Source organism: Macaca nemestrina, chromosome 14 (genome assembly GCF_043159975.1).
Source record: "Macaca nemestrina isolate mMacNem1 chromosome 14, mMacNem.hap1, whole genome shotgun sequence".
Lineage (NCBI taxonomy): Eukaryota > Metazoa > Chordata > Mammalia > Primates > Cercopithecidae > Macaca > Macaca nemestrina.
Window position 1 is genome coordinate 84,801,994 of NC_092138.1, and position 9,854 is coordinate 84,811,847.

Sequence of the window (9,854 nt, forward strand, 5' to 3'; positions counted from 1 at the left end):
TCTTTCTTTCTTTCTCTTTCTTTCTTTCAACAAAGTCTCACTCTATTGCCCAGGCTTGAGTGCAATGGCACGATCTTGGCTCGCTGCAACCTCCGCCTCTTGGGTTCAAGTGATTCTCCTGCCTCAGCCTCCCAAGTAGCCAGGATTACAGGCATGCACCACCACGCCCCACTAATTTTTTGTATTTTTAGTAGAGACAGGGTTTCATCATGTTGGTCAGGCTGGTCTTGAACTCCTGACCTCAGGTGATCCACCCACCTCAGCCTCTTAAAATGCTGGGATTACAGGGGTGAGCCAATGAGCTTTTTGAGCATGAGGATCATATCCCAATGCCCAGAACAGGGCCTGATGCAGAGCCACATCCTCTAAATGTCTGTTTGATGATGGCATGATGGTCCAACAAGAGGAAACTAAACATCCTAAAGCCAGGTTTTGTCTTTTAGTAAAAACAAGCCTCTATGGTTGGTTGGGAAATCAAAGGACTCCAGGGTTGTTGAAACTCCCTGTCATTTCCAGGATCTGGCTCTTCTTCTAGGAATATACATAGCTTTTCCCTGAGTCAATGTCTGCCTACCATTCACCGGGGAATGACTTACCTATGAACTGGATATATTCCTCTAAAAATGGTAAATCACTATGTAAAAATGTCAAGGGGCATTAAAGTCCATCTTTTGCACAATGGTGCCTTCATGTATCTGGAACCTTCTGGGTCAGAAGATGGGAATTAATATTTATTGAACAATGGGCACTTCTTTACTTCATTGTTACTAATAGTCAAAGTCTGGGCCTGACACCATGACTGTCCTCATTTTACAGATGAGGAAATCGGCTCAGAGATGTTCAATAACTTGCCCCAAGTCCAGCACCACTTTGGGCAGGTAGGCAAGTGGCAGAGTGGGGATCTTTCTCTTGCCAGTCCCTAGCTTCATCCTCTCCTTTCAGCAGCCTGCTTCCTTGAGCTGTTTTGCAGAGCTGAACTTCTTGGATAACTGCAGTTGAACTTTTAAATAGACAACTTGCCTTAGTTTAACCATCTCTGTTGAAACATGTTTCCATACCATCTTGCACACTGCCCTGCCTTCTTCTCTGGGAGATCCTGAGCGATGCTTTAAGCCAGTGGATCTCCACCCTGGCACCAGAATCTCCTGGATACCCTAGACCCCAGACACAGAGTCTCATTAATTGAGATGGGGTCGGGGCATCTGTATTTTTTAACCACTCCAGTTGATTCCCTCCCTCCCTCCCTCCCCCCTTCCTTCCTTCCTTCCTTCCTTCCTTCCTTCCTTCCTTCCTTCCTTCCTTCCTTCCTTCCTTCCTTCCTTCCTTTCTTCCTCCTTCCCTCCCTCCCTCCCTCTTTGTTTCTTCTTTCTTTCCCTTTTTATTTTTTTTTGATGGAGTCTCGCCCTGTCGCCCAGACTGGAGTGCAGTGACACGATCTCAGCTCACTGCAACCTCCACCTCCCGGGTTCAAGCGATTCTTCTGCCTCAGCCTCCCGAGTAGCCAGAACCACAGATGCGTGCTACCACGCCTGGCTAATTTTTGTAGTTTTTGGTAGAGACGGGGTTTCACCATGTTGGCCAGGCTGATCTTTAACTCCTGACCTCATGATCCACCCGCCTCAGCCTCCCAAAGTGCTGGGATTACAGGCGTAAGCCACCACGCCCGCCTGCCTTCCTTCCTTCCTTCCTCCCTCTCTTTCTCTCTTCCTGTCTTTTCTCTTTTTCTCTCTTCTTTTTGACAGAGTCTCACTCTATTGCCCAGGCTGGAGTGCAATGGCACGATCTTGGCTTGCTGCAACCTCTGCCTCTTGGGTTCAAGTGATTCTCCTGCCTCAGCCTCCCAAGTAGCCAGGATTACAGGCATGCACCACCATGGCCCGCTAATTTTTTTGTATTTTTAGTAGGGATAGGGTTTCATCATGTTGCTCAGGCTGGTCTTGAACTCCTGACCTCAGGTGATCCACCCGCCTCAGCCTCTTAAAGTGCTGGGATTACAGGTGAGAGCCAATGAGCTTTTTGAGCGTGAGGATCACATCCCAATGACCAGAACAGGGCCTGATGCAGAGCCACATCCTCTAAATGTCTGTTTGATGATAGTATGATGGTCCAACAAGAGGAAATTAAACACCCTAAAGCCAGGTTTTGTCTTTTAGTAAAGACACTTTAGTAACCACTCCAGGTGATTCTTTTTTTTTGAGATGGAGTCTCACTCTATCGCCCAGGCTTGAGTGCAGTGGCATGATCTCGGCTCACTGCAACCTCCACCTCCCAGGTTCTCGCAATTCTCCTGCCTCAGCCTCCCGAGTAGCTGGGATTACAGGCATACACCGCCACACCCGGCTAATTTTTTTGTATTTTAGTAGAGACGGGGTTTCATCATGTTGCCCAGGCTGGTCTCGAACTCCTGAGCTCAGGCAATTCACCCGCCTCAGCCTCCCAAAGTGCTAGGATTACAACCTTGAGCCACCACACCCAGCCCACTCCAGGTGACTCTAATGCATAGCCAGGGTTGACAACCTTGGCTTTTTGCTTTTCTTGATGTCCAAAGTCATTAACCCCGCATATGTATTGGAATGGTTTCCGACAGAGTAATTTCCTGGGTCCTATGGGCTTTTAATTTTATTTATTTATTTTATTTTATTGTTTTGAGATAGGGTCTCGGTCTTATGCCCAGTCTAAAGTGCAGTGGTGCAATCATGGCGCATTACAGCCTCAATCTCCTGGGATCAAGTGATTCTCCCACCTCAGCCTCCCAAGTAGCTGGGACTACAGGCATGTGCCACCACGCCCAGCTAATTTTTGTATTTTTTGTAGAAACGGAGTTTTGCTGTCTTGCCCAGGACAGTCTGCAACTCGTGGGCTCAAGTGATCTACCCACCTCGGCCCCCCAAAGTACTGGGATTACAGGCGCGAGCCACTGTTCTGGCCTCGTGGTTATTTTGAGGATTGTGTGTGTCCTTCTAGGCTGTCCACCCTTCTCTTGGGACCAAACTTCCCGATGAGCCATTTCACTGAGGTTCCTGGAATCCCTCTTTTCATTGCTAGCTTGGAATTCACCAAGAAAGAATGAGCCAAATAGAGTAGAGCTGCCTACAAACCCTGCCTGAGGGGCCCTTGGGATCTTTAAGAGTTTTCCAGACCTTTTCTCTCTCCTAGGTTTTTCCACCCACATGCTGACGACCTACTGTGTTGTCCGGTTGTGAACACAGATGGGTCCTCTTCCAAGAAGCCCTCCTGGATTGGGGCTGGGAGCCCCCCTCTGACAACCTGCAGCCTCCCGCACCAACCAGCCCTATGACTTTACCCATTTGGTGGTGGGGAGAAGGTGTCAACCTCTGTCTGCCTCACAGAACTCTAAGCTCTCTGAAGGCAGGGGCAAGATTATCTGATACACTGCATAGGTTTCCAGGGCATGTCCGTGACACTGAACAACAGCAGCAGCAGCTGGAACTGAATTTTCCTGGGAGCCCAGGAAAGGAACTAGACTTCTGACCAGAGAGCAAGGGATGGAGAGTCCAGGAGAGCTTCCTGGAAGAGGTAGCATTGGCACAGGCTTGAAAAGATGGGCAGGAATTGGGACAGGCAGAGGAGAAGAAGGGAAGCATTTCAGGCAAAAGGGAACAGCAGAGGTGAGACAAGTGAAAGGGTGAAGTGTTGTTTAGTGGGATGGAAGGCTGGGAAGAATGGGGGAATCATAGTCCAAGCCTTCAGAGGACAGAAGCCCGGGGAACAGTCCTGGCTAAAAACTGATTTCCACTCCCTCTTCCAGATGAGCGGAACGTGGGGATGCTTCCTCCTTGAGGCTTTTCCTGGGAAGCCCCACCCGCCTTATCTGCCCGGAGGACACCGAGTTCCCAGGGCTGGATGGGTGCCAGCCCCGGCTGCTGACTTGCCGCTCTGGCAGCTAAGGAGTTGGAACGTGGAGCTGGGACTTCCACAGAAGTCCTGCATCCAAGTCCTCAAAGTTGGTCCCTCTGGAGCAGTGGGAAGCACGTCTCCCAAGCTGGAGTCACTATTCCTTGCTCTGTTGCCCAAGAGAACCCTGCAACATGCGCCCAGAGCCTCAGTGTCGCCATAGGTACATGGGGAGGAGCGTGGGCTAGAGGCGTCAAAAGCCCTGCCTGCTCCAGGGACCTGGGATTTCTGAGCGCAAATGCTGCCTTTGCCTCCCTAGGGGGAGACACAGCCCCCCACACACTAGATGAAACTCTCGTCAATCCCAAGACCGAGTCCTAGCCTCTCATCCAGCTTAGGTGGATTAATTAGCACCACTTTCTAGAGCTTTGTACCCTTCATTTCTTCTTGCCAGCTCCATCTACTTAGATCCCTCTCTTTTCCAGTTCTCATAAACTGGACCCTCTCTTTTCTCCCCAGAATTAAAGGGGTGCTGGATTCTCTTAGTCTTGCCTCCCTCCCTTGGCACATATGCCCACTTTGGTACTACTATTACTATGACTTCTACTAGTATTGCTGTCACTGTCTTCTCGTCGTCCTTCTAGTCCTTTACTACGATCCTGCCAATGCTTCTACTATTACTGCTAGCACTTCTTACTACGACCACCACAACCAGTACTTCTACTACTATTGCTTCTACTGCCTGTACTGCATCCCCACCCAAATCTCATCTTGAATTGTAATCCCCATGTGTTGAGAGAGGGACCTGGTGGGAGTCGATTGGATCATAGGGGCGGTTCCCCCAATGCTGTTCTCGTGAGAGTGAGTGAGTTCTCATGAGATTTGATGGTTTTAAAGTGTGGCACTTCCCCTTTGCTCACTCTTCCTCTCTCCTGCCGTCTTATGAAGATGGTGCTTGCTTTCCTTTCACCTTCCACATGATGGGAAGTTTCCTGAGTCCTCCCCAGCCATGAGGAACTGTGAGTCAATTAAACCTCTTTTGTTTATAAATTACCCAGTCCCAGGTAGTCTCTTTATAGCAGTGTGAAAATGGACTAGAACATAGTACTTCTTACTATACTACCACCAGTATTTCTACTGCAGTACACCCACCACGATTGCTTCTCTTGGTATTTATACTACTACCACTTTGCTACTACTATGATGATGTCTACATACTATTTGCAGCTACTCCTAATAGCAGCAAACATTATGAATCACACACAGTGGGCCAAAGACTGAGCTAAGCACCCTGTATCAATTGATACAATTTAAATCATAGCCACAGATGTCTGTGGCGTAATATTATTGACAAAAAGAGTCAAACTGTAAAATATTTATTTTATTATTAAAAATTATTATTAAATTGAAAATTATTATTAAAAAGAGATTTATTCCGAGCCAAATAGGAGTGACCATGGCCCATGACACAGCCCTCACTCAGAAGACCCTGAGAACTTGTGCCCAAAGTGGTTGAGTGCAGCTTAGTTTTATACATTTTAGGGAGACATGAGACATCAAACACATTAAGCTATGCATTGGTTCAGGCCAGAAAGGTGGGACAACTTGAAGCAGAGTGCAGGTGGGGGCTCCTAGGTTATAGGCAGAGTAAAAAATGTTCTGATTGGTAATTGGTTGAAAGCTATTATCAATAGAAAGGAATGCCTGAGTTATGATAAAAGGTTGTGAAGACCAAAGTTTTATCATGCACATGAAGCCTCCAGGCAGCAGGCTTCAGAAATAATACATTGTAAGTGTTTCTTATCAGATCTGTGTTGATATTAAATGGGGATCGTCTTTTCCTGAATCCCAAAAGGAAGGAGGGCTACTGACACATGTCTGACCTCTCCTTCCCATAACGGAACCAATCTTTCAGGTGAACTTTGGAGTGCCTTGACTGAGAAAAGGGAGTCCAGCTGGTTGGAGGGCAAGGGGCTTAGAATTTTACTTTTGGTTGACAATATCCTCCCTCCTTTATTGATGGGGAAACTGAGGTTTGCAGAGGCTAAGTAACCTGCCCAAATTCATAGAGACAGTAAAAGACTGAACCAAGATCTCAACCAGCAACCTAACGACAGGGACCAAGTCTGAGATCTAGAACCTTTCTCCTTTGTCCTTTGTCTGCCTTCATGAGTGTATCCTTGTCTTATCTTCAGTCCTTTGGGAAGAATTATTTGAAGTCAAAGAAGGAAAGGGGGCCTACCTCTACAGATGTCTAGAATGCTGTGAGCAATGTACATAGTAGGTGATTAATACATATTGTTTGAATAAACTGGATTCTAATGATAACCTTTTGAGGTAGGAACAAGGATCTTGATGTTGCAGTTGGGGACAGTGAGATTTTCAGAAATGCTGTGGTCTATCTAAGAGGTGAAATTGGGACTAGATGCTAGAATTCAGTCCTTTCATGACCTCGAATGCAAAGTGAATTGTCCGACCTGACCACAAAGTCTTCTGTGTGCATTGTACGTCACAGTTTGCAAAGCTCACACATCTGTTATTTAATTCTCACAACAGCCCTCAGAGGGGGTGATCAGGTCAACTGTCATGATAAGGAAAACCAGATTCAGAATGCTAAGGCAGCTTTGGAAGGGCTCATGGAGAGACAGCAGCAAATCCAGGATTGAACCAGCTCCTCCCTACTAACCCGAGGATGGGAGCTTCCCGGTGAAGACTCCAAGAAGTCTCTCTTGGGACAGTCCCCCTGCCACTCCCTGTCCAGCCACCTCAGCCCCTAGGGTGGGCGAACCCATGGCCCCAAGGGAAGGAGAGAACCGGTTATTTCCAGCCTGGTACTTAAGGGCTGGCCAGGGAGGAGGAAGGAGGGTGTGGGATGGCTGGCAGGCTCTGTGCTCCCAAGAGGGTCTGGCCTTTGGCTGCTGAGACCTGGGCAGGGGGTCAGGAACTCCTCTCCAAGCCACCCAGGCCAGCCGAAGCTGGGCAGGCGTCCCAGGAGAGGGCAGGCCACTCCCTCCCCAAAAAGGCAGGAGTACGAAGCCAATATGCACACAGGCGGCCCATTCAGCCCCTGCAGCTCCTTGGCCCTGTCCTGGGCCGTGGCCCCCAGGCTGAGGCACTGCCCCTGCTGTTCTCGGGAGATGGAAACAGACAGCAGTTCTGATCAGGACCTGTGGGTCAGTGAAGAGCAAACACGTCCTGCTCTGAGCACCTATTGGGTGCCATCCATCCTCTGCAGCTCTGTAAGGTGGAAATTCCCGCCTCCCACGGGTTCCTCTCCCACTTGTGTGTGGAATGCGATCACCACGCTGCCTCCCTTTTGAAGCGCCCAGTGTTTCCTAACTCAGGACTTTTGCACATGCTGTCCCCATGCTGGGGGTGCCTTTCCTTTGGCTTCTCACGTGACTGGCTCCTCTGTCTTCAGGTCTGAATGTGAAAGGTCATCTTTCAGTGGCAGCTTCCCTGGCTCCCCTCCCTCATAGGTTCCCCCATCTCCCATGCGCACACCTTGTCTCTGTCACCTTCCTCTACTTTCTCCCAGGCATTCTTATTTATTTATTTATTTATTTATTGAGATGGAGTTTCGCTCTGTCACCAGGCTGGAGTGCAGCAGTGTGATCTCAGCTCACTGCAACTTCCGCTTCCCAGGATCAAGTGATTCTCCCACCTCAGCCTCCTGAGTAGCTGGGATTACAGAGACATGCCACCACGCCCAGCTAATTTTTGTATTTTTAGTAGAGACGGGGTTTCACCGTGTTGGCCAGGATGGTCTCAATCTCTTGACCTTGTGATCTGCTGTCCTCGGCCTTCCCAAGTGCTGGGATTACAAGGCGTGAGCCACTGCGCCCTGCCCATATTTATTTTTTATTGATTTTTGTTTGTCTCTCTCCCCATAAAAATAGTCTATTTTATGAACTATCAGGTCCCCAAGGTCCATCAGAGGGCTCGACACCAGCTCAGTAGCCTGATGATGACTATGCCCCTAGAACCCTTTACAGTTTGTGAAGCATTCACCTACTTGCCATTAAAGCCTCCCAAGAATCCCATAAGGTGGTCACGGCAGCATTTACTACCTTATGGCTCTGTGACTGGGAATCAACATTTATCGAATAAATAGAATCAACATTTATTGAGTGAATAGATGGAAGGGAAGTGAAGGCTGTCGTCCACCTCGTCCATGTCCTCATTGTTAAAGAAGGCATCACCAACGTTGAAACTCTGGTCTGTCTGTCTCAAGGAGGCCCCCATTTCACCTGTGGGTGTGCTCAGTGAGGACACCATATTCCCTGCAGTGATTTTTTTTCTCAGCCCCAAAGGCACGTTCTTTATACATGGGGCATGGTGTCTCCTCCAACTTCCCGTCACAGGTCCTCCCACCTCTGTTTGCGTATCTCCAAAAGACAGGGAGCTCACCCCATCCGCCGCAATATTAGAAGTCTCTTCCAATGCTCTACGACCTTCAGAACAATGGAACAGGCAGTCCTTCACAATGTTCTCAAATGCTGAAGAGGAAGAATTGCTGTCATTAGCACAAGGCTGTGGACTTGGACAATATACTTTTCTGTTTATTCATTGATTTTCTGAGCCCCAACCATGGGCCAGGCCTGTGGTGTCGAACTAGAGAGCAAAACAGCCTTGATGGCCGCCTTCTCGATGATGTGTCAGGTCCGTTGTGGCCTTTGGGCCCTAGAGTGGTGGTGGCAGGGGCGTGATGGAGGAGGCATGTGGAGTGGATCAGATGCTTCTGAAAGTTGATAGGGCACACATGTCACCCAGGGATCTTCCTAGGATGCAAATTCAGGGACAGCAAATCTGGGCAGAGGTTCTGTGTTTCTCCTAAGCTCTCGGGGGATGCTGATACCACTGGTGCATGGACCACACTTTGAGTAGCAAGGTAGAGACCCGACTGACAAAATAAGACGTGAAGCCTAGAGCAAGTCAGGGACTTGCCTGGGTTCACTGGTCAGGCAGCAGGAGCTGAGAAGGGAAGGTCTACCTCCGCTGGCCAGGGCTCTGGAATTCACTGGGCAGGCTGGGCTGAGTGTGCCTTTGTGAGGCATGGCATACCTGGACTCACCCGAGCTGCCCGCCCCTGCCCATGAATAGCGGGCCTCTTTCCTTCCTGCATAAGGCCTGGCGGGCGCAAGCCCACGGCCGCCCCCTCCCCTGCACACACACTTACACACACTCACACACCCCTGCCGGCTCGGCTGCCCTCCCTGTTTGGGGAAAGTCAACAAGAGCATTTGAAAAGTCTTTCTGTGTGGAGAATCTGTTTGTATAGGGGGAGGAAACGGAGAGCTGGCCAATAGGTAGAAATATTAATGAAGCTTGTTATAAAGGGCCCATTCACGGCTCTCCGAGTAAATAGGGCTCTTGTCGGGCTGCCACGTTATCTGCCAAGTTCAAGAATGTGGTTTGAAAAAATAGAATTTAAAGGGGTGAGGTGGAGCCTTCAATGGCTGGCCTGCTGGAGCTGGAGCCAACTCCAGGAGGAGCCTCTGCTGTGGGGGGCTGTGGCTAGGGGCACTGGGGGTGCTGGGTCTTGGGGTGAAGGCTGCCTGGGAAGAGAAGCTGGGGAGGAGCCACTGGAGTTCCGACTCAGAGAGAATTCCTGTCCACCGGTGTGGAATGCCTCGTGCCATCCCTTCCTCCCCTTGGTGCCTGGCACAGGGCTTGCAACTCCTCTGCTCAGTCCCCCAACCCAGTCTACCTTAACTCTTCTGCCTGAGAATTTGCCTCTTGGGGTGCTGGTGGTGGGGGTCTCTGTATGGTAGGAGCAGGGCTTTGTAGTAATTCTTAACTATAATGCTGTATTATTCTACAAACCTCAGCCATCTTCTCCCACCCCCTCATGAAGTTCTACTTTGTACATTCTTACCAGATGCTACATAAGAAAGAGCATAAAAGACTGAGATGTTCGACCCAGAGAAGGAAAGTGACCAGTTCAAGGTCACTCAGCAAGTGTGTAGCAGAACTAGGACTTGCTTCAACCAGTTTCT